Source organism: Daphnia magna, unplaced genomic scaffold (genome assembly GCF_020631705.1).
Source record: "Daphnia magna isolate NIES unplaced genomic scaffold, ASM2063170v1.1 Dm_contigs123, whole genome shotgun sequence".
Taxonomy (NCBI): domain Eukaryota; kingdom Metazoa; phylum Arthropoda; class Branchiopoda; order Diplostraca; family Daphniidae; genus Daphnia; species Daphnia magna.
Window position 1 is genome coordinate 93588 of NW_025533131.1, and position 24596 is coordinate 118183.

Here is a 24596-nt window from a genome sequence, read left to right on the forward strand (position 1 = left end):
TCGATTCGCATGTACAAGCTGAGTTTGTTTTCCCACGTCTTGTTGTATTTCCACAGTACTATTGTTGCTTACTTTCAAAATTCTAAAAGGGCCTATAAAACGTGGAATGAGTTTTTTACTAATTCCCGCCAAGGGCGTTCGCATATCCAGTAAAACTTTATCTCCTACGTTAAATTTGTGCTCTTTTACGCGTTTATCGTACTGGGCTTTTTGTTGTTCACGAGCTTGGGAAAGATTGATTTTGACAAGTTGAAAGGCTTCGTGTAAGCGTTTCATAATTTGACTTTTGTAGTCTGAGGGAGTAACTATTACTGGGGGAAGAGGACGGAGGAATTGATCAATCAGCATGACTGGATCACGGCCGTGATTTAGAAAATATGGAGTCTCAAGTGTTGACGAGTGGACAGAATTATTATAAGCGAAAACTATTAACATTGTACGCTCAACACATGTCGGCTTGATAGCAAAATGTTTATATTAATACCTTTCTGGATGAGAAGAAAGAGAACACACGAGAAGAACAAAGTAGTTCGGAGACACAGTGAAGTGGTTCAAAGGAATTTCTAGACACACTAACAAGTAAGGTAGCAACGTTGAAGAGAGTTTGTTTCTAGGTAGAGAGCATGATTTTTGTCCGTTAGGTGGCGGAGCATAGAGTATCTTAACACCCCCCCCTCAAACGAAAGGTACGTTGAAGGAATATCTCATTAGAAAAAGAGTCCAGGATTCCAATGCGTGAGCGAAGAAACATGAATTGAGGAGTCGGTAATGATTTTGTGAAAATATCCGCGAGCTGGTGTGTGGTGGTGACATAAACTATGTCGATCTCACCTTCCTCCTGTTTCTCACGGATAAAATGATAACGAATCTGGATGTGTTTAGTGCGGTTGTGGTGAACAGGATTGTGAACCAGACGAATAGAGCTCTGATTATCGCACAGTAAACGGACAGGGTTGTTTGGGAAGGAATCAATTTGAATTAAAAGCCGGCGGAGCCATATTGCTTCCTTCGTAGCATCGCTGGCCGCAATATATTCGGCTTCAGTTGTGGAGGTCGCTGTGCAGGTTTGACGATGACTTCCCCACGCCACCGCGCCACCTAAATGAAGAAATAGAAAACCAGAGGTTGATCTGCGAGAATCAAGGCATCCTGCGTAGTCTGCATCGGTAAAACCAACGAGCTGGGCCCGTCTTCTGCTGGAAAAAAGAATTCCGTGATTGAGAGTGCCTGATAGATACGAGAGAATCCGCTTAACAGCTGACCAGTGAGCTTTGCCAGGATTTTGGGAAAAACGAGCAGCCTGGCCTACAGCGTAGGCTATGTCAGGACGAGTACACATCATTAAGTAGATCAAAGAACCGATGGCTTCTTTGTAGGGTACCCCAGCCATCAAGGAAATGTCTTCAGGGGTGGTTGGTGACATCGAGGTTGTCAGATGAGATTGAGGATCAGCAGGCGTCTTCACGGGAAAACAGGTAGACATCTTGAAACGGCGAAGAATACCAGCAATATATTGTGGCTGGGAAAAGAGTAGTTGACGTTTTTCCCGATTGCGATCAATTTGGAGACCAAGAAAACAGTCTGCCTCATGAGAAGTCATCTGGAAATGCGTGGATAAATACGCCATAATCGATTCAGTGAGTGTTGATGAATTGGTGCATAGGAGGCCGTCATCAACCCATATCCCTAGTATGATGAACTCGTTGTCACTAGATCGTGTGTAAACACATGGATCAGGTGTTGTGCTGCTGAGTCCATACTTGGTGATGAATGCGTCGAACTTTATGTTCCAGAGACGAGAGGATTGTTTTAGACCATACAATCCTTTGTGGAGTCTGCAGACCCATTTCTCTTTCCCGGGTGTAGTAAAGCCTTCGGGTTGGCGGACATAAAGTTCTTCGGTCACGTCGCCATACAAGAAAGCTGTTTTTACATCTAATTGTGTCACTGAAAGATCGCGATTGGCGGCCATAGATAGGATGACGCGAAGTGAGTCAAGTTTAATGACAGGAGAATATATTTCGTCGTAGTCGATCCCAGGTCTCTGAGAGAACCCTTTTGCTACGAAACGAGCCTTGTACCTTTCGATGGATCCGTCGGTAGATCGTTTGATTTTATAAGTCCATCGGCTACCAATGGCTGACCTACCAGGGGGTAGCTCTGCCAAGGACCAGGTGTGGTTGTCAAGTAGTGATTTAATTTCTTCTGACATTGCTTTCTTCCATGACTCAGCGTTGATGTCTGAAATGGCGTGAGAGTAAGACTCTGGTTCTTTTTGATCATCGAAAAGGATAGTGGAGTGAAGGCTGGCAGCTTCCGCCCAACAATGCTTCGGTTGGTGCCCGCGAGATGATCGCCGTGGTGTTGATGAGTCTGATGTTGAGGCTAATAGTGGGATAGAGTTGGTAGGAATAGAGTGTTCCATGTCCGGATTGTCGGAGGAGGATGCCGGGCTCAACTCGTCAAAGCTTACATCACGACTAATCTTTATTCTCCGTGTGGCTGGGTCCCATAGACGATACGCTTTAGTCGTGTCACAATAGCCAATGAACATGCAACGAGTGCTTTTGGCATCCAGCTTCTTTCTGTCACAATCGGGAACGTGGACGTAAGCAGTACATCCGAAAATCCTCAAATGACCTAGATGTGGCTTTTTCTTAAACCATAGTTCGTATGGAGTGACGTGACTGTCCGTTGATGGAGTCCTATTGAGAGTGTAGGTAGCGCAGTTGTATGATTCAGCCCATAAATCCAGTGGAACGTTCTGCATGTAGATACAGCTTCTTTCGGCCTCGCCAATAGTTCGGTGGTCGCGCTCAGATACACTATTGAGTTGTGGTGTATGTGCTGGACTGGTTTCGTGTCGAATGTTCTTGCTTGTCAGCCAATTTTCAAACTCGGAGCTAGTAAACTCCCCACCTCCATCTGATCTGAGTGTCCGTACGAGAGCCTTGGTTTCACTACGAATTTTGCAGACGAATAGCTTGAATTTTTCAAATACCTCTGATTTCAATTTAAGAAAGTATATTGCTCTATAACCGCTGTAATCGTCTTTGAAAGCGACGTAGTACTTGGATCATGATGGCGTTTCCTCTTGCATTGGGCCACATACGTCTGCATGGATGAGTTCCCCTAGTTCAGTGGCTTTGGTTCGAACGGACGTGAACGGAAGTCTGTGCGCCTTTCCAAGAGAGCATCCTGAGCATAAAGTTGTAGGTGGTTGGGAGTCTTCAAAATCCATGCCGTTGACAATTCCGGCTTTCATCATTCTGATGACTGTAGAGTAGCTTGTGTGAGACAAGCGTTGATGCCATGTGGATAACGAAACCCTTTTTACGAAAGCTTTTAAAGCAGTCGACTGAGGTTCCTGTGATGATATCGCTGTGGCGCTGATGTTCAACTTGTATAGAGTTTTTCCTTCTCTATTTTCACTCAGGATTGTAGTACCATTTGATTTAAAGAGGACAGTTTGTTTGAGAAACTCCACGTTTAAACCTCGATCAGTGGCGGAGGCGATAGAAAGGAGGTTTGTTCCTAAATCAGGTACATAGAGAACGTTGTTTAAAACTCCGGTCTGTGTTGTCCCATCAACTGTTGTGACGACGTGAATGTCTCCTTGACCGAGGGCATATAGAGTGATGCCACCGATGCCGCTGATTGCCCGTGACAGTTCTGGAATGCTTGTAAAATTGTGCATGGGTGATTTATTGTGGCACATATGATGAGTTGCTCCCGAGTCCGCGTACCACTCGTTTCGATCAAGTGAGGTAGTGTTGTCTGCCGCCATGGCAAAATCATCCTGTTTGGGTCGAGACAGAGCAGCTCTGCTTTTGTTGATTTTTAGCATCATGGCGTCATCTGCAATCTTTTTCCTACATGTTGATCAACCGTGATTATAGTTGTGGCAGTAGGAGCATTGTTCTTCTGTGATGCCTGCTTCAGCATTGATTCTGTGTGAGCAAGTGCTTTGATCGTGGTTTGACTTCCCACAAAAATTGCATACAGAACGTATGCGCTTGTCGCTACGTTCGTTTCCACGATCTAGAGTTCTTTTTTCTGGTGTTGAAACATTGGGACGTTTTGCTGCTCCAACTAGAGCTTCTGCTTGTCTTGGTTGATTGAGGACTTCAGTCGAGTTCAATTCACGATGTTGCTCGTTCATCAACTTCGTGATTAGATGTGGCATAGTTTTGTCAGTTTCTGCTAAATTGTCCCAAACAGTCATGAAGTGTCTGTAGCTTGAGGGTAAAGTCGATACTATCTTCGTCATGATCTGGGATTGACTCATGGATTGGTTCAAGTCATCCAACTGTTGAGCCATCCCTTCGATAGCAGTAATATGTTGCATGATGGTATGACCTTTAACATACTGGTAATGAAAGAAATTAGCTTGAAGGACGTGGGTGCTAGCTGAGGCATTTTGCATGTGCTGTGCAGCTAGTTTTGTCCATATTGCGAAAGCAGATCTGCAGTTTACGAATGCCTGCTGCTCTTTCGGGCTGATTGTAGTCATCAAGATCAGTCTCGCATTAGTGTCTTTCTTTTTCCAAAGATTAATGGCTTCTTGATTGGCAATATTCCCTTGAGCAACTGTGGCTTCGGGTAGCAAATCTTTACCCTGTAGGTAGTAAATTATGTTTTCTATAAGTAAACAGTCTAATAAAACTCTGTGATTTTAAATTAGTGTTACCTCGACAATGTCAAGTAGTTCATGCTGTTCGAGTACAAGCCAGCAGTTATATTTCCAAAGTTGGAAGTTTGTTCCATTGAATTGTTCGATGTGACTTAGTTCAGACTTTGACATGATTGAGCCAGATTTAAACGTTCTGGGCCCGTAACCTATTAACATTGTACGCTCAACACATGTCGGCTTGATAGCAAAATGTTTATATTAATACCTTTCTGGATGAGAAGAAAGAGAACACACAAGAAGAACAAAGTAGTTCGGAGACACAGTGAAGTGGTTCAAAGGAATTTCTAGACACACTAACAAGTAAGGTAGCAACGTTGAAGAGAGTTTGTTTCTAGGTAGAGAGCATGATGTTTGTCCGTTAGGTGGCGGAGCATAGAGTATCTTAACAAAAACAACGGGGCCTAAAATATCCTCCCCCCGCTCGAATCCATTCTCCAAATATTTCCTTATCATTTCAACCACAGTTTTGTTGAATCGCTCTGTTTGCCCATTAGTCTGAGGGTGATACGCAGTTGTTTTCATGCGTTTAATGTTTAAAGCTTAAAAAAGCCCAGAAAATAATTCAGAAGTAAAATTACTGGCTCGATCTGTAATTATTGCTTTCGGGAGACCATGATGTAAAATAATTCGTTCTACTAAGGCTTTACTAGTACTGAGGGCGGTACAGTTGGTAAGCGGAATGACTCTTATCCATTTAGAAAAGTAACCCGTGATTACTAATATCTAATTATTTCCTTGAAGTGAATGAGGTTTGATTTGACCTAGAAAATCTAAGCCCAATACTTCAAAAGGTCTTGTAGCGAGGTCTAACGGGTTGAGAAAGGCTTTCGTACTGTGCACTCGACGTCCCAGCGCACAAGGTTCACAAGAAGTGCAATATTCCTTAACATCCCGTAACATGGTAGGCCAACAGTATTTGTCCCTTAGACGAAAGAATGTTCGCCTAGTTGCCATATGTCCTGACAATGGGGAATCATGGTATTCTTGTAAAAGTTGCTTTCTTAGAGAAAGTGGAACAACCACTTGACACTGTTCAAAGTTTCTTCTTTTCACTGACGTAGGTTCGTAGTGTTTACATAAAAGACCATTTTCAACAAAGAAATAATCTATTTCACTGACCCAAGAAGTCATCGGGCCATCTTCTTTTTTCCAAGGTTCATTTTGTTCCAAAAACGTAACGATTGCTTTGCACAGTGAGTCTTTCTGCTGTTTTTGACACATTACGTTGTTGTCTGCAGGAATGACAGATATTAGATTCATCGGTATTCTTGAAAGAAAATCAGTATTTTCGTGTACCTGACCTGGTCGGTACTGAACACTGAACTTCATATTAGATAACAAGATCGCCCATCTACCTAGTCGCCCTGTTTCGTCTTTAAAAGTCTGCAACCACTGAAGAGGCCTGTGATCGCTTACAATAACAGAAGGTTGATCTTGTAAGTAACGTCGGAAACGTTTTATCCCAAACACTACTTCTGTGGCCTCTTTTTCTATTGTCAAATACTTGATTTCCCCTTAATTAGGATGTCTGCTTTCATAGGCTATAGGTTGGTCCTTTCCGTCTTTCATCTGAGAAAGGACGGTTCCTAAGCCATAGTTACTTGCGTCCGTGTAAATCAGAAATTCCTTTGAAAAATCCGGATATATCAAGATAGGTTCTGATATTCAACATTGTCGCAAGTACTCAAAACCTGCAATTTTATCTGTTTTCCAAGTTACACTATCAGTAGGTTTTCCTTTAGTCTGTGATAACAAGGGGTGGGCGACGGTAGAGAAATTTTTTACAAATCGTCTGTAGTAACTGGCTATTCCCAAAAAAGATTGTAATTCTTTTACTGTACCAGGTCTTTTGTAATTCACAAGGGTTTCAATTTTAGCAGGGTCTGGTTTTATTCCTTCAACCGTGATTAAGTGTCCAAGATAGGAAACGGATTGTGCTAAAAATTCACATTTTGACAATTTCATTTTTAGGTGCGCGTTTTCTAAGAGGGAAAAAACAGTCTTCAAATTGGTAAAATGCTCTTCAATTGTTCTTGAAAAAATTATTATGTCGTCAAGATAAACGAGACAAATTTTTCCAATAACTTTTCGTAAAACTGAATTCATCAGTCTTTGAAACGTTCCCGGGGCGTTGGTTAAACCAAACGCCAAACGATTCCATTCGTACAAATTGTCATCGACTATGAAGGCTGTTTTTTCTTTGGATTCCTCCTCGAGCTCAATTTGCCAATATCCAGAGGCAAGATCTAATATGGAAAAATACCTCTGTCCCACCAGTAAGTCTAAAACGTCGTCAATACGAGGTAAAGGGAAAGAATCTTTTTTTGTAATTGCATTTAATTTTCTAAAATCTACACACAAACGGACATCCCCTGTTTTCTTACTTACTAATACTATCGGGGCTGCCCACGGGGACATTGAATAACGAATTATTTTATTTTGCATCAGCTCCTCGATTATATTTTTAGCCATCTCTTTTTGCTTTGGAGACGTGCGATATGCCCTTTGACGAATAGGACCTTGTCCTTGTGTGTCAATGACATGTTTTACTTAAGTAGTATGGCCTAACTCACTTGTTTTAAAAGAAAAACTGTTATAATTATTTATTATTAATCTACGCAAATTCTCTTTGTTTTCCTCATCTATGTCTGGAAGAGCCGACTCAACGGCTGCTGTGTTGATTGGAGCTGAAGCTACGCTAATTGAAGCCATTGTTTCAACAGGCTTTCTTGAAGGTCTGGAAATACGAAGGGTTCCTAACACTGTAAGGCGAGGTAGAAATATGGTTTTATCTTTTCCATTAACAGCCACAACACGGAGCGAACGATTTAGTGTCGTAGAGATGTAGGGTTCCAAGCTTAGCCCGGAGGGAATATTACAGCATCTAACAAAAGGACAAGTATTGAGAGGGTTGAAAGGGTGAGTTTCCTCTTCTCTAGTCTCTAGGAAATAAGTGGAATTTGGAGGAATTCTCAAAGATTTGCTATTCTCAAAGGGATTTTCTGTTTCCTGGAAGTGATCAATTTCCGGGACTCGGTAGATGGACTGTTGTTATAGATAAAGTGATGCTTCCAAAGTGCATCGCCCCCTAGAACGCAATCTTCAACAATTCCATTTACGACTAGGAATTTCTGCCTAAGTGCTTGGCGTGGCGTTTCTTCTGCCACAAAAAAGTTAACGGTGATTGTGCCTTCCGTGACGAGGCGCCTGTCATTTATGCTGAAAAGATCCACATATACCTCTTTAGTGAAATTAATTAATTCCTTTCCTTCTTTAAGCTTATGAAAAAATGTGCTGCTAATAACGCTTCTCTCGGCTCCAGTGTCAAACAGTGCTATTACAACAGAATTTCCTATTTTTATTCTTATCCTAGGAACTGTAGATTTTACTGCTAAACTATTTTTCTGATGTCGGGGCTTTTTCTTAGTTCCACCGAGGGGACCAACGCTTACTTCGGTAGTTTTTAGTTTCCCCTTTCTTCAAACGAAGTGAGTTTTTTTCCATTTCCGTCATAACCCTCTGGAGGACTGGGTTTCAAATTTTTTATCTGGGGGCAAAAGTTTGCCCTGTGTCCAACTTCTTTACAACGAAAACATTTATCATTAGCTTGACTCTCCCTTGCTTTACAATTACTTATTGAGTGATAGCCCCAATCGTTGTGAAAATCACAAAAATATAAATCCCCTGTTTTATTGATTGGAGGGTTTAACTGTGGTGAGCGCTGTGAAAAACTCACGTTTCTCCTGGTGGATAATTGTCTTTGCATTTTCTCCATGTTTTCTTCTAAATGTTTTTGGTGAGTGTTTGATTCCACCTGGGAACTAAGGCGATCTAAAGCCTCCTTTACTTTAGTCAATTCTCTATTAGGTTCGACGTATTTGGCCTGAAAAGCATTTAGTCTGGAACTTGGGCTTCTTCTACTGCCATGGCCGTCATTTCAGCTTTTTCTATGAGTTTTTCAAAAGTTGCGAATTCTTTCTACTTAAGTCTGGTCTGGACGTCAAAAGACAGCCCTTCCAGAAATCTGTCCATCATGATTTGTTCTCTGGAAAAAGCTGTTGCTTTATCTATCGTGGATTTTATAGGATACGCTAAGTGGAAGGCCTTGCGTATACGATTCGCATAACGTTTCATATTCTCTTCGGGTTCCCGTTGCATATTATGAAATTCAACGCTTTGTTTAGATCTGGTCTCTGTAGAGTGGAAAAGTTTAATTAAACGCCATTTTACTCTGTCGTAAATTTGCGCGCTAATTGGGTTTTCAAGTTTAAAGTTATCAAACTCATCAGTCGCTTCACCATACAATTTAGAGCGTAGTAAGATAATTTTTCTTGACTCCTCAAAATCGCCTAAAACCAGTACCGATTCTAGATGTGCAAGCCCGTCATGAAAGCGACCGGAGCGATCACGGTCTACGTAAATTCCGACGTTACTAAATAACGTCATTGCTTGGCTTTATTGTAACTTTTTATTTTTATCGATGGCGTTAGAAATAAAATTTTTTGTGTTTCCTATACTGTTTACTTTTGACGAACACATTACTAAGGGATTCATTTTAGGAATTGAGCTGGTAACTGAGTACTTTGGAGTTGCTCCGTTATTACTTTGCTTATTGTACAGTATCCTGCACAAAAATCCGAACACCGATTTAATTTTTTAAAGCCACCTATTGGTGGGGTAAAGGGTTTTTGTTTGTTTTTCTTTAAGAGGGAGGGTAGACGGGGTGATGGACACATAGGGCAGGGTTGGGTAAGTCTAGAAATTTTGTTTTTATTCCTTAAGGTATTACGCTTTAAGGCAAGTAACAGGTCGGGACATTTTTGCAACCCCCAGGGTGATGTGTTTTTTAAAAACGACAGTTGGAAATGTTGGATTTTGGCTGTGTAATATGCCTTAACCAAAATAAGTCAGAGAGCTGCCTGTGCACAATTATATCAATACAGATGGCATATGCGTAGAGCATCTGATTGCGACGCCGTAGAGTAGAGTTCGATTCCCGATAAGGAATTGCGAAACATTTCGTATCTTTATAATATTTTCATTCGAATATGCTGGGAATATTAATTTTTTTAGAACGAAGTGAATTATTATTTTTTAAGTTATTTAATAAACAAAAAAAACACATATTGCTCGATGAAAACTTGTTTTATATATAAACGAGAATTTCTCGTAAGAAAACCACAATAATTCCTCACCACATCTGGAATCGAACATCGATCTCCAGCATCACATTTAGAAACGCTACACCTACGCCATAGACAACGACGTGAATATTCACAGGCAGCTGGAACCTAAGCTAAATGGTTTCGGTAAGCAACATTACCAAGCCTAAGCCCTAAATTTCCAACTGTCGTAAAAAAAAACACACCACCCTGGGGGTTGCAAAAATGTCCTGACCTGTAACTTGCCTTAAAGCGTAATACCTTAAGGCATTTTTTTAGGTTTAGACTTACCCAACCCTGCCCTGTCGTGTCCATCACCCCGTCTACCCTCCCCCTTTACAAAAAAAAACCCCGCTACCCCGCCAATAGGTGGCTTTAAAAAATTAAATCGGTGTTCGGATTTTTGTGCAGGATACTGTACATGCTTGGGATTTTTACACTTTGTCCACTTAACGCAAGTGGTTGTGTATGAAAAGGGGTTGAGGTAAGATATGAAGGCTGAGAGCTAGTTCTGTAAACAGGCTGTCCATTATGCTTCGTTTTCTGAGAGGAATAATGTAACGTTTAGTATTCGTTAGAATGTGTTGCACAATACAATCAGCTGCTTTAGAAGCATCCTCATAATCCATTCCGGATTCTATCAAACGGCTCAATTCTTTAACGTATATTTTAATGGACATGTCTTGATTTGTTTCTTCTGACGGTTTGTTTTGCATGATTTTGTTTGACTGCTCAACGATCGACGCTGGAGTAAAGGAGACTTTCCGACTTTCTAGTCCTTGATACGGTAAATAGTTACACGGAGTGGACGCTAACTGTGATTGAGGAGTTTGAGTATTCATACTTGACTCTGAATGATTAACCGCCGGACAAGTGATTGTTGTGGTACTAGGGGTCAATTTAGGACAATCTAAAGGAATCTGATCACCTTGCGTGTGGATTTCCGCTCTTACAATTTTGATGGGTACGCTGTTTTTAGAAGTTTCCTACTCAGTTTCAATTGTTACTAAAGATTGGGGCACTAAGTCTGATTCTGACCTACTTTGTTGTTCTCCCGAGTGCACTGATTCATACTCTGAATCGGTACTTTCGTAGTATGATTTTAGACCACAGTGCTTAAAGAGTTCAATTGGTGTCAAAATTGTGGGTTCGGTTAAGAGTAATGCTCTTAAGGCTGTTCCTACTTCTTTGTTTGTTAACTCTACTTTTTTTTCACTTCGAAGTAAATACTGCAATTCAAAAATAAGATCGTCAAAAGGAATTTCCGTTATTCTCGTATTTCCGTATTGCTGATAAAACCATGTCCGATCTTGGTTCTCTTCATTTATTAGTTCAAGGTTTTGGAAATCTATAGAGATATCTTCTATGTTTTCTACCCTATCTGTTGTTTTTTCAAGGTCCGTAATTGCCCGAGCCTGTTCTAGAATTTGATTATATGATAGCAATTCTCTTGTCTCCTCACCTATCAGGGTTCGACTACGGTTTCGTCTTGTGACGATACTTGCATATTAAGTACTTCATTCCACTGATCATCATTTCTCAATTCTTTAATTTCATTGGAATCAAGAAGATCCATATCGGATTGATGTGGGCTATCACTATCTAGCTCGACACCTAGATTTTCGTTATTTCTCAAAATTGACGTCGACCCGCCTCCTGATTTTAAAGGAGTGAACCTTTCCCGTATTGATCGAACAAATCTTTGTATTAGTGGCCCTTTTCTTACAGATCTTCTTTCTAAAGTGATTTCTAAACCGCTTTCCTCATTTGCCCTCATCTTTTATAACGAACTAATTTCTAACAAAGCATGTTCTTTTATAACTATAGAAAGTTATCAAAAAATTTGAACCAAATAGGAAGCCAACAAACGAAGAGTAGGCAATAAATAGCACTTATTACCATAAAAATTTAAAACAAACAATTAAAAAAAAACACACGCTATTCAGCTTAACACGAAAGCCGATTTCGACTCCGCTGCCACCAAATGTAATCTATTAATATTTTAACTTACTTTTTCATCGTTGTTTCTTGGAAAGTATATTTCAGTAGCACAAAAAATTGGGGAACAACTGTTTAGAACTGAATTGTGAAAATTGTCTCACTCTATTTTCTATAGAACAAAAGTTTTGATACGGGGTTCGTGAAGGTCGAACTACAAGAAAATTAAGTTGAAACGTTTGAAGGGTAAATCAGTCTGTAAGACTTCTAAAAAAGCAATCACATAGAAAAAATGGGCGTATAGAAAATTAATGTCACGTAAGAATAAAGGGTAGGGAAAAAATAAGGAAAATAATAAAGAATTAATTGTCTTGGTTCTTTACAAAAAAGAAGCCTTAACTCATAATATAACAGTGTATTCACAATGAGTACAGGTATATTTGATCCTGTTCACAAATAGAAATAAATACTGGTGGTATCACAGTGTATTCATATTGAATACAAGTATATTTGATCCTGTTTACATATAGGAGTAAAAACTCCTAATATCACAGTATATTCACATTCTATGATTCTGTTTACCTGTAGAAGTATAAACTCATAATATCACAGTGTATACACATTGAATACAAGTATATTGGATCCTGTTTACATATAGAAGTAAAAACTTATGGTATCACAGTGTATTCACATTGAACACAAGTATATTTGATTCTGTTTACATATAGGAGTAAAAATTCATGGTATCACAGTGTATTCACATTGAATACAAGTATATTTGATCCTGTTTACATATTAAAGATAAATCTCATGGTATCACAGTGTATTCACATTGAATTCAAGTATATTTGAAGCTGTTTACATATAGAAGTAAAAACTCATGGTATCACAGTGTATTCACATTGAATACAAGTATATTAGATTCTGTTTTCATGTAGAACTATAAACTCATAATATCACAGTGTATTCATATTGAATACAAGTATATTTGATCCTGTTTACATATAGAAGTAAACACTGGTGTTGTCACAGTGTATTCACTTTGAATACAAGTATATTTGATCCTGTTTACATATAGAAGTAAATTCATGGTATCACAGTGTTAACTATTAATCAATATGAACTAATACCAGAGGTTGCTGTGTGATCTTGACTTCGATCTGATAGCTTCTGTATTTCACAAATAGACAGAGATAAAGCCTGTCAGAGAGAAGAGACACAATACATAAGATTAGCATGAGGTAATTCACATCAAGATATATCAAGATCATTCTTACGAATATTGAGAGGACAGCAAAATAACATACCTGTCAGAGAGAAGAGACACAATACATAAGATTGGTGATTGACACCCACTGACTTCACTTGCTTATGGACTGGCAGAGCCAACTAGTGGTCTCTCAAGGCACTCTGACAGATAGAAGGGGGGAAGGGAAGTTTGGTTATAGACAACAAATCAACACACCCACTCAAACTGAACTGAATACACCAATACTTTGAACAAGATACTGAAATCTTCCGGCTTCCAATCCTTTGGTGAAAAGGTCGGCAAGTTGATCTTTCGTGCTGATATGTGTCACGTCAATGACACCTGCTTCTTGAAGATCACGGATATGATGGTATTTAATATCAATGTGCTTCGTACGCTGGTGATATTCCGGATTCCGCACCAGACGGACGGCACTTTGGTTATCACACCAAAGTGTTGTTGGAAAAGTTTGTTGATGTCCCACGTCCTCTAGTAGTTGACGAAACCATGTGATGTCTTTAGCCGTAGAACTTGCCGCCACGTACTCGGCCTCCGTTGTTGATAGGGAAGTGCACTTCTGCTTTCTACTGGCCCAAGCCACAGGTCCGCCGTTTAGAATTAACACGGTTCCACTGATGGAGCGTCGATCGTCGGTATTTCCGGCAAAGTCAGAGTCAGAATACGCCGTCAGCCTGAAGTCGTCACTGCTTCCATAGGAAACACCATGGTCTTGAGTTCCTTTTAGATACCCTAGAATTCTTTTTACAGCTTCCCAGTGGCTTTTGGTGGGACTGCTACAAAATTGTGACACTTGGCCTATAGAAAAAGCAATGTCAGGACGAGTACAGGTCATGGCATACATTATCGATCCGACGGCTTCACGAAACGGGCAGGAATATTCTTCTTCAATCGTGCTGACCCTTTTAGAAAGTCGTGAGTGTGGATCAGCGGGAACACCTCTTGGATTGCATTCTTCCATCTGAAATTTAGTGGGCACTCGTTTGATGTACGCTTCTTGATGCAGATGAATGGTCTTCTTTTCCCGGTCTCTCACAATTTGAATGCCGACGAAACAACCTGCTGGCCCCGAGGTCATCTCGAACTGGTTACTTAGAAACTGCACGATGTCGTCCAGCTTGGAGTGATGATTGCTACACACCAACCCATCATCAACCCAGATGGCCATGATGATGATGACACCGTCGGAATTGAGAGAATAGACACACGGATCTGCTACACTCGGCTTAAGTCCGTATTTTGTTATGAACTCGTTGAATTTTGAATTCCAGGATCGGGACGCTTGTTTTAAACCGTACAAACCGCGTTTCAGGCGACACACTAGTTTTTCTTGACCTTTGCTGAGGAAACCGGTAGGTTGGGACATAAACAGTTCTTCATTTAAATCACCATATAAAAAGGCAGTTTTTACATCCAATTGGGCGATTTCTAAATCCAGGGCTGCAGCGATGGCAAAAACTGCTCTTAAAGAATCGTAGCGAACAACTGGGCTGTAAGTTTCTTCATAATCAATTCCGGCACGCTGAGTATAGCCTTTCGCTACTAGTCGGGCCTTGAAACGTACGACGCCTCCACTGTTGTCACGTTTTAGTTTGTATACCCACCGATTCTCGATGATGTTCCTATTTGGTGGGATTTCGGTGAGCTCCCACGCGTCATTTTTCCTTCAATGATGCCAGCTCTTCACCCATAGCAGCCACCCACTCATTTGCTTGAGGGGAATCCATTGCCTCTTGATACGTCAATGGCTCTGATAATTCAGCGTCTACTGCAGCGAGGCCGGCATAGGTTGGCGTTTGAGATTCATCGGCCCAAGAGACGGCCGGTCTCCTTCCTTTGTTCATTCTTCTGCTGACACTCGAATCGGGTGGACTGGATCAGGCCTATCAACAGGAGCGATGTCCAGTTCTTCTTCACTAATTTCTTCGGAAGGAACAAAAATGTCGTTAAGCTCTCCAGCTAATTCTTCTTCGACTGGTTCGAAAGCAGGAGTAGACGTCGATTCAAACTCGGGAATAGTATCTAAATGATCAGAGGTAAATTCATCAAATAATACGTCTCTAGAAATTCTAACTTTTCTTGCAGACGGATCCCAAAGCCGAAAGGCTTTCTGAGTTTCACAGTAGCCGACCAAGACACATTTTCTTCCAGTGGGATCGAATTTTCCCCTTTCCTTTTTGGGCACATGTGAATAAACTGTCGATCCAAAGATTCGAACGTGAGCCAGATTGGGTCTCTTCCGCGTGCCACATTTCATAGGGGTGCTTCTCTTCTAGGGCAGTGCTGCTGTAGACTCGGTTAAGAATATAAACTGCTGCGTTTGATGCCTCCGCCCAGAGCTCAGTTGAAAGATTTGCTCCATGTAGCATGCTTCTGGCCATCTCTACTATAGTCCGCATCTGCCTTTCCGCTACTCCATTCTGCTGAGGGGTTTGCGGCACACTAGTCTCGTGTCTGATGCCCATTTTCTTCATCCAGTTTTGTAGTTCATGGCTTTCGTACTCCCCTCCGTTATCTGAACGGAGGGTCTTCTACCTTCTGTCCTGTCTCCGCTTCTACTCTCAAGACGAAATGTTGAAAGAGTTCTGCAACCTCCGACTTCTTCTTGATGAAACGAATGACGCAGTACCCACTGTAGTCGTCTTTAAAAGTAACAAAAAAACGTGCTCCACCAGGTGATGCCTTCGACATAGGGCCACAAACGTCTGAATGAATGAGGTCGCCGACTTTAAGTGCCCGACTCCTGCCTGTTGGAAATGGTAAACGATGCAATTTTCCGAAAGCACAACCAGAGCAAACATGGTGAACATCTGAACCGGGTGCGATTATTAAATCGTTAACCATACCCTTTTGCTCCATTTTCTTGATGGTGGAAACGCTGACATGGCCAAGACGTTGATGCCACACAGTCATCGAATGAGTCTTTGTTTTGGCCAACTGGGCTACCGATGAAACAACAACTGGTTCAGGTCTCCTTGCAGGTTGGATGTCAAGACGGTAGAGGTTGGTGGACTGGCAGACGCCCACAGCTAAAACTTTTTCTTCTCTGGCAATGGTTAGCATTTTTCCAGAAAACGTGCATACCGCCCCGAGTTTAGTGGCGCATCGAATAGAAAAAGATTTGCCCCCAACCCTGGGACATAGACGGCATCGTGAATGACAGCGTTGAACCAGTTGCCATCGACTCGACACCGAATTGGAATGTCGCCGACGCCATGCACCTGTAATGGATCGTTGTCCAGACCGATGCCCTTCACTGGCCAGCTGCCAGGCTTGACTGAATTGTAGTTCTGGAACTGCCATAACTGATCACTCATATGCTGCGAAGCTCCAGAATCCGCGTACCAATCAGTTTGATTGCACTTCTTGACATTGGACAGCAAAGACAGAGAAGTGAAAGCGGAGCGGTGGCCAATCTGGATTGCTAGAGGCGATGTTGGCTCTGGCGTCTCCTTGTTGCCTTTTATCTTTCTTCTTCTTCCAGCATCTTGACTCTTCGTGATTATTGCTTCTTCGTCCAAGTCCTTCGCAGTAGTTACAAACAGGAGCCGGTTTGCTGGGTTCTTGTGTACCGGAATAAGATGCCCCTCCAGTTGGTCGATTGACTCTCCTAGCAAAGAAAGCAGCATCAGCACTGTCTACCTCACCGTATTGTTGATTCATGGCTTCCTGCTTCATAAGTCGAGCTCCAGAGAGATTGACTGTCTTTTTGCTGTCGTCCAGATTCTCCCAGGCTGCAATGACGTGTCGGTAAGAGGGAGGAAGAGTTGAAGCAATTTTGGTGATGACCTGGTCGTCCGAAACTGGAGATCCGACATCTTGTAGTTGGCTGGCCATTAATTCAATGGCCGTGACGTGACTGGAGATATCGTGACCTTCCTTATACTGGTAGTTCAGGAACTGTTGAAGAAGAAACATTTTGTTTTCTGCAGCAGATTGTTCGAACTGACTGATGACTCGTTTCAACATTTCTGTGGCTGATGTACAGGTAATGAGGGAACGTTGTTGGTCAGAGCAGATGGTGGACGAAATCAGTAACTGTGCTGTGTTGTCTTTTTGCTTCCAACTGGTGATTGCTGCTTGATTGGTGGTGACGCCTGAAGCCACGATTGGATCTGGTTTAGCTTCTGTTCCAATTACTAGATCCATCAAGCTGTGATTGCGAAAGCATCAGGCATGTCTGGAACTTCCATACTTGGAAGTTGGCTCCGTTGAGCTTGTCAATGTGGGCAACATCCTTCGCAGTGAAAACTGACATGCTGGTCTTGGCAAGCAACAGGAATGTTCTTGAAATAATAGATGTGCGGTGAATATTATAGCACTGGGCCCATAACCTGTTAACTATTAATCAATATGAACTAATACCAGAGGTTGCTGTGTGATCTTGACTTCGATCTGATAGCTTCTGTATTTCACAAATAGACAGAGATAAAGCCTGTCAGAGAGAAGAGACACAATACATAAAATTAGCATGAGGTAATTCACATCAAGATATATCAAGATCATTCTTACGAATATTGAGAGGACAGCAAAATAACATACCTGTCAGAGAGAAGAGACACAATACATAAGATTGGTGATTGACACCCACTGACTTCACTTGCTTATGGACTGGCAGAGCCAACTAGTGGTCTCTCAAGGCACTCTGACAGATAGAAGGGGGGGAAGGGAAGTTTGGTTATAGACAACAAATCAACATCACAGTGTATTCACATTGAATACAAGTATATTTGATCCTGTTTACAAATAGAAGTAAAGACTCATGGTATCACAGTGTTCTCACATTGAATTCAAGTATATTTGAAGCTGTTAACGTATAGAAGTAAAACTCATGGTATCACAGTGTATTCACATTGAATACAAGTATATTTGATTCTGTTTACATGTAGAAGTATAAACTCATGGTATCACAGTGTATTCACATTGAATAAAAGTAAATTTGATCCTGTTTACATATAGAAGTAAAAACTCCTTGAATCACAGTTTATTCACATTGAATACAAGTATATTTGATGCTGTAAACATATAAAAGTAAAAAATCATGGTATCACAGTGTATTCACATTGAATACAAGTATATTTGATCCTGTATACATATAGAAGTAAAAATTCATGGTATCACAGTGTATTCACATTGAATGCAAGTATATTTCATTCTGTTTACATGTAGAAGTAAAAACTCATGGTATCACAGTGTATTCACATTGAATACATGTATATTTGATTCTGTTTACATGTTGAAGTAAAAATTCATGGTATCACTGATTATTCACATTGAATACAAGTATATCCTGTTTACTTAAATAAGTAAAAAAAACATAGTATCACAGTGTATTCACATTTAATACAAGTATATTTGGTTCTTTTTACATGTAGAAGTATAAACTCATAATATAACTTTGTATTCACATTGAATATAAGTATATTTGATCCTGTTTATATATAGAAGTAAATACTCATGGTATCACAGTGTATTCCCATTGAATACAAGTATATTTGATTCTTTTTACACGTAGAGTTATAAACTCATAATATAACAGTGTATTCACATTCAATACAAGTATATTTGATTCTGTTTGCATATAGAAGTGAAAACTTATGGTATCACAGTGTATTCACTTTGAATACAAGTAAATTTGTTCCTGATAACATATAGAAGTAGAAACTCATGGTATCACAGTGTATTCCCATTGAATACAACAATATCTGATTCTGTTTACACGTAGAATTATAAACTCATAATATAACAGTGTGTTCACATTGAATACAAATATATTTGATTCTGTTTGCATATTGAAGTGAAAACTTATGGTATCACAGTGTATTCACATTGAATACAAGTATATTTGATCCTGTTTACATATAGAAGTAAAAACTCATGGTATCACAGTGTATTCACATTGAATACAAGTATATTTGATTCTGTTTACATGTAGAATTATAAACTCATAATATTACAGTGTATTCACATTGAATACAAGTATATTTGATTCTGTTTGCATATAGAAGTTAAAACTTATGGTATCACAGTGTATTCACATTGAATACAAGTCTATTTGATTCTGTTTACACGTAGAAGTATAAACTCATTATATCACAGTTTATTCACATTGAATAGAAGTATATATCATTCTGTTTACATGTAGAAGTATAAACCTATAATATCACAGTTTATTCACATTGAATACAAGTATATTTGATCCTGTTTACATATAGAAGTAAAAACTCCTGGTATAACAGTGTATTGACATTGAATCCAAGTACGTTTGATTCTGTTTACATGTAGAAGCGTAAATTCATAATATCACAGTGTGTTCACATTGAATACAAATTCATTTGATTCTGTTTACATGTAAAAGTGTGAATTCATAATATCACAGTGTGTTCACATTGAATTCAAGTATATTTAATCATGTTTACATAAAGAAGTTAAAACTCATGGTATCAGAATGTGTTCACATTGAATACAAGTATATTTGATCCCTTTTACATATAGAAGTGAAAACTCATGGTATTCCAGTGTATTCACATTGAATACAAGTATATTTGATTCTGTTTACATGTAGAAGTATAAAATCATGGTATCACAGTGTATCCAAATTAAATACAAGTATATTTGATTTGTTTACATGTAGAAGTATAAACTCAGAATATCACAGTGTATTCACATTGAATACAAGTATATTTGATCCTGTTAACATATAGAAGTAAAAACTCATGGTATCACAGTGTATTCACATTGAATACAAGTATATTTGATCCTGTTTACATATAGAAGTAGAAACTCATGGTATCACAGTGTATTCACATTGAATACACTGTGTTTTCACATTAAATACAAGTATATTTAATCCTGTTTACATATAGAAGTAAAAACTTCTTGTATAACAGTGCATTCACATTGAATACAAGTATATTTGATTCTGTTTACATTAAGAAGTATAAAATCATGGTATCACAGTGTATTCACTTTGAATGCAAGTATACATGATGCTGTTAACAACTAGAAGTAAAAACTCATGGTATCACAGTGTATTCACATCGAATACAAGTATATTTGATTCTGTTTACATGTAGAAGTATAAACTCATAATACCACAGTGTTTTCACATTGAATACAAGTATATATAATTCTGTTGATATGTAGAATTATAAACTCATAATATCACAGTGTATTCACATTGAATACAAATATATTTGAATCTGTTTGCATATAGAAGTGAAAACTTATGGTATCACAGTGTATTCACATTGAATACAGGTATATTTGATTCTGTTTACATGTAGAAGTGTAAACTCATGGTATCACAGTGTATCCACATTGAATACAAGTATATTTGATTCTGTTTACATGTAGAAGTATAAACTCATAATATCACAGTGTATTCACATTGAATACAAGTATATATGATTCTGTTTACATGTAAAAATACAAACCCATAATATCACAGCGTATTCACATTGAATACAAGTATATTTGATCCTGTTTACACAAAGAAGTATAAACTCATGGTATCAGCAATGTATTCACATTAAATACAAGTATAGTTGATCCTGTTTATATATGGAAGTAAAAACTCATGGTATCACAGTGTATTCACATTGAATACAAGAATATTTGATCCTGTTTACATGTAGAAGTATTAACTCATGGTATCACAGTATATTCACATTGAATACAAGCACATTTGATACTGTTTCTATATAGAAGGAAAAACTCATGGTATCCCAGTGTATTCACATTAAATACAAGTATATTTGATCCTGTTTACATATAAAAGTAAAAATTCATAATATCACAGTGTATTCACATTGAATACAAATATATTTGATCCTGTTTACATATAGAAGTAAAGATTGGTGGTATCACAGTGTATTAACATTGAATACAAGTATATATGATTCTCTTTACATGTAGAAGTATAAACTCATAATATCACAGTGTATTCACATTGAATACAAGTATATTTGATACTGTTTACATATAGAAGTAAAAACTCCTAATATAACAGTGTATTCACATTGAATACAAGTATATTTGATCCTGTTTACATATAGAAGTAAAGACTAGTGGTATCACAATGTATTCACATTGAATACAAGTATAATTGATCCTGTTTACATGTAGAAGTATAAACTCATGGTATCACAGTGTATTCACATTGAATACAAGAATATTTGATCTTGTTTACATGTAGAAGTATGAACTTATGGAATCACAGTGTATTCACATTAAATACAAGTATATTTGATCCTGTTTATATATAGAAGTAAAAACTCATGGTATCACAGTTTATTCACAATGAATGCAAGTATATTTGATTATGTTTATATTTAAAATTATAAACCCATAATATCACAGTTTATACACATTGAATACAAGTATATTTGATCTTGTTTACTTATAGAAGTAAAAAATCATGGTATCACAGTTTATTCACATTGAATACCAGTATATACGATCCTGTTTACATAGAGAAGTAAAAACTCATAATATCACAGTGTATTCACATTGAATACAGGTATATTTGATTCTGTTTACATGTAGAAGTATAAACTCATGGTATCGCAGTGTATTCACATTGAATACAAGTATATTTGATCCTGTTTACATATAGAAGTAAAAACTCATGGTATCACAGTTTATTCACAATGAATACAAGTATATTTGATTATGTTTATATTTAAAATTATAAACCCATAATATCAGAGTTTATACACATTGAATACAAGTATATTTGATCTTGTTTACTTATAGAAGTAAAAAATCATGGTATCACAGTGTATTCACATTAAATACAAGTATATTTGATTCTGTTTACATAAAGAAGTAAAAACTCATGGTATCACAGTGTATTCACATTGAATACAAGTATATTTGATTCTGTTTACATAAAGAAGTAAAAACTAATGGTATCACAGTGTATTCACATTGAATACAAGTATATTTGATTCTGTTTACATGTATAAGTAAAAACTAATGGTATCACCGTGTATTCATATTGAAAACAAGTATATTTGATTCTGTTTACATGTAGAAGTATAAATTCATAATACAATAGTGTATTGACATTGAATACAAGTATATTTGATTCTGTTTACATGTAGAAGTATAAACTCATAATATCACAGTGTATTCACATTGAATGCAAGTATATTTGATTCTCTTTACATGTAGAAGTATAAACTCATAATATCACAGTGTATTCACAATGAATACAAGTATATATGATTCTGTTAACATGTAGAAGTATAAACCCATAACATCACAGTGTATTCACATTGAATACAAGTATATTTGATCCTGTTTACATATAGCAGTAAAAACTCCTGATATAACAGTGTATTCACATTGAATACAAGTATATTTGATTCTGTTTACATGTAGAAGTATAAACTCATGGTATCACAGTGTATTCACATTAAATACAAGTATATTTGATCCTGTTTACATATAGAAGTATAAAATCATGGTATCACTGTGTATTCACATTGAATACAAGTATATTTGATCCTGTTTACATATAGAAGTAAAGACTGGTGGTATCACAGTGTATTCACATTAAATACAAGTATATTTGATTCTGTTTACATGTAGAAGTAATTACTAATGGTATCACAGTGTATCCACATTGAATACAAGTATATTTGATTCTGTTTACATGTAGAAGTATAAATTCATAATATTACAGTGTATTCACATTGAATACAAGTATATATTATTCTGTTTACATGTGGAAGTATAAACCCATAATATCACAGTGTATTCACATTGAATACAAGTATATTTGATCCTGTTTACATATAGAAGTAAAAACTCATGGTATCACAGTGTATTCACATTGAATACAAGTATATTTGATCCTGTTTACATATAGAAAAAACACTGGTGGTATCACAGTGTATTCACATTAAATACAAGTATATTTGATTCTGTTTACATGTAGAAGTAAATACTAATGGTATCACAGTGTATCCACATTGAATACAAGTATATTTGATTCTGTTTACATGTAGAAGTATAAATTCATAATATTACAGTGTATTCACATTAAATACAAGTATATATGATTCTGTTTACATGTGGAAGTATAAACCCATAATATCACAGTGTATTCACATTGAATACAAGTATATTTGAACCTGTTTACATATAGAAGTAAAAACTCCTAATATAACAGTGTATTCACATTGAATACATATATATTTGATCCTTTTTACATATAGAAGTAAAGACTGTTGGTATCACAGAGTATTAACATTGAATACAAGTATATTTGATTCTGTTTACATGTAGAAGTATAAACTCATAATATCACGGTGTATTCACATTGAATACAAGTATATACGATTCTGTTTACATGTAGAAGTATAAACGTATAACATCACAGTGTATTCACATTGAATACAAGTATATTTGATCCTGTTTACATATAGAAGTAAAAACTTCTGGTATAACAGTGAATTCACATTGAATACAAGTATATTTGATTCTGTTTACATGTAGAAGTATAAACTCATGGTATCACAGTGTATTCACATTAAATACAAGTATAGTTGATCCTGTTTACATATAGAAGTAAAAAACTCATGGTATCACAGTGTATTCACAATGAATAAAAGGATTTTAGATCCTGTTTACATGTAGAAGTATAAACTTATGGAATTACAGTGTATTCACATTGAATACAAGTATATTTGATTCTGTTTATATATAGAAGTTAAAACTCATGGTATCACAGTGTATTCACATTGAATAAAAGTATATTTGATCCTGTTTACATATAGAAGTAAACACTGGTGGTATCACAGTGTATTCACATTAAATACAAGTATATTTGATTCTGTTTACATGTAGAAGTAAATAGTAATGGTATCACAGTGTATCCACATTGAATACAAGTATATTTGATTCTGTTTACATGTAGAAGTATAAATTCATAATATTACAGTGTATTCACATTGAATACAAGTATATATGATTCTGTTTACATGTGGAAGTATAAACCCATAATGTCACAGTGTATTCACATTGAATACAAGTATATTTGAACCTGTTTACATATAGAAGTAAAAACTCCTAACATAACAGTGTATTCACATTGAATACATATATATTTGATCCTTTTTACATATAGAAGTAAAGACTGTTGGTATCACAGAGTATTCACATTGAATACAAGTATATTTGATTCTGTTTACATGTAGAAGTATAAACTCATAATATCACGGTGTATTCACATTGAATACAAGTATATACGATTCTGTTTACATGTAGAAGTATAAACGTATAACATCACAGTGTATTCACATTGAATACAAGTATATTTGATCCTGTTTACATATAGAAGTAAAAACTTCTGGTATAACAGTGAATTCACATTGAATACAAGTATATTTGATTCTGTTTACATGTAGAAGTATAAACTCATGGTATCACAGTGTATTCACATTAAATACAAGTATAGTTGATCCTGTTTACATATAGAAGTAAAAAACTCATGGTATCACAGTGTATTCACAATGAATACAAGAAT

The 24596-nt window shown here is 37.5% G+C and overlaps 1 long non-coding RNA gene and 3 pseudogenes across 1 annotated transcript; all 4 read right to left on the reverse strand.

Moving 5' to 3' along the window:
- Window positions 1-8156: 8156 nt before the first annotated feature.
- Window positions 8157-9139, reverse strand: LOC116935692 (annotated as a pseudogene).
- A 3756-nt stretch (window positions 9140-12895) lies between these two features.
- LOC123466883 lies at window positions 12896-13222 on the reverse strand. The gene is made up of 2 exons (XR_006641564.1): window positions 13101-13222; window positions 12896-12993 (listed from the first exon to the last, which is right to left on the reverse strand). It is a non-coding gene; the product is annotated as an uncharacterized LOC123466883 (long non-coding RNA).
- Window positions 13223-16188: 2966 nt separating this feature from the next.
- Window positions 16189-16742, reverse strand: LOC123466890 (annotated as a pseudogene).
- Window positions 16743-16744: 2 nt separating this feature from the next.
- LOC123466891 lies at window positions 16745-17401 on the reverse strand (annotated as a pseudogene).
- Between the last annotated feature and the right edge of the window lie 7195 nt (window positions 17402-24596).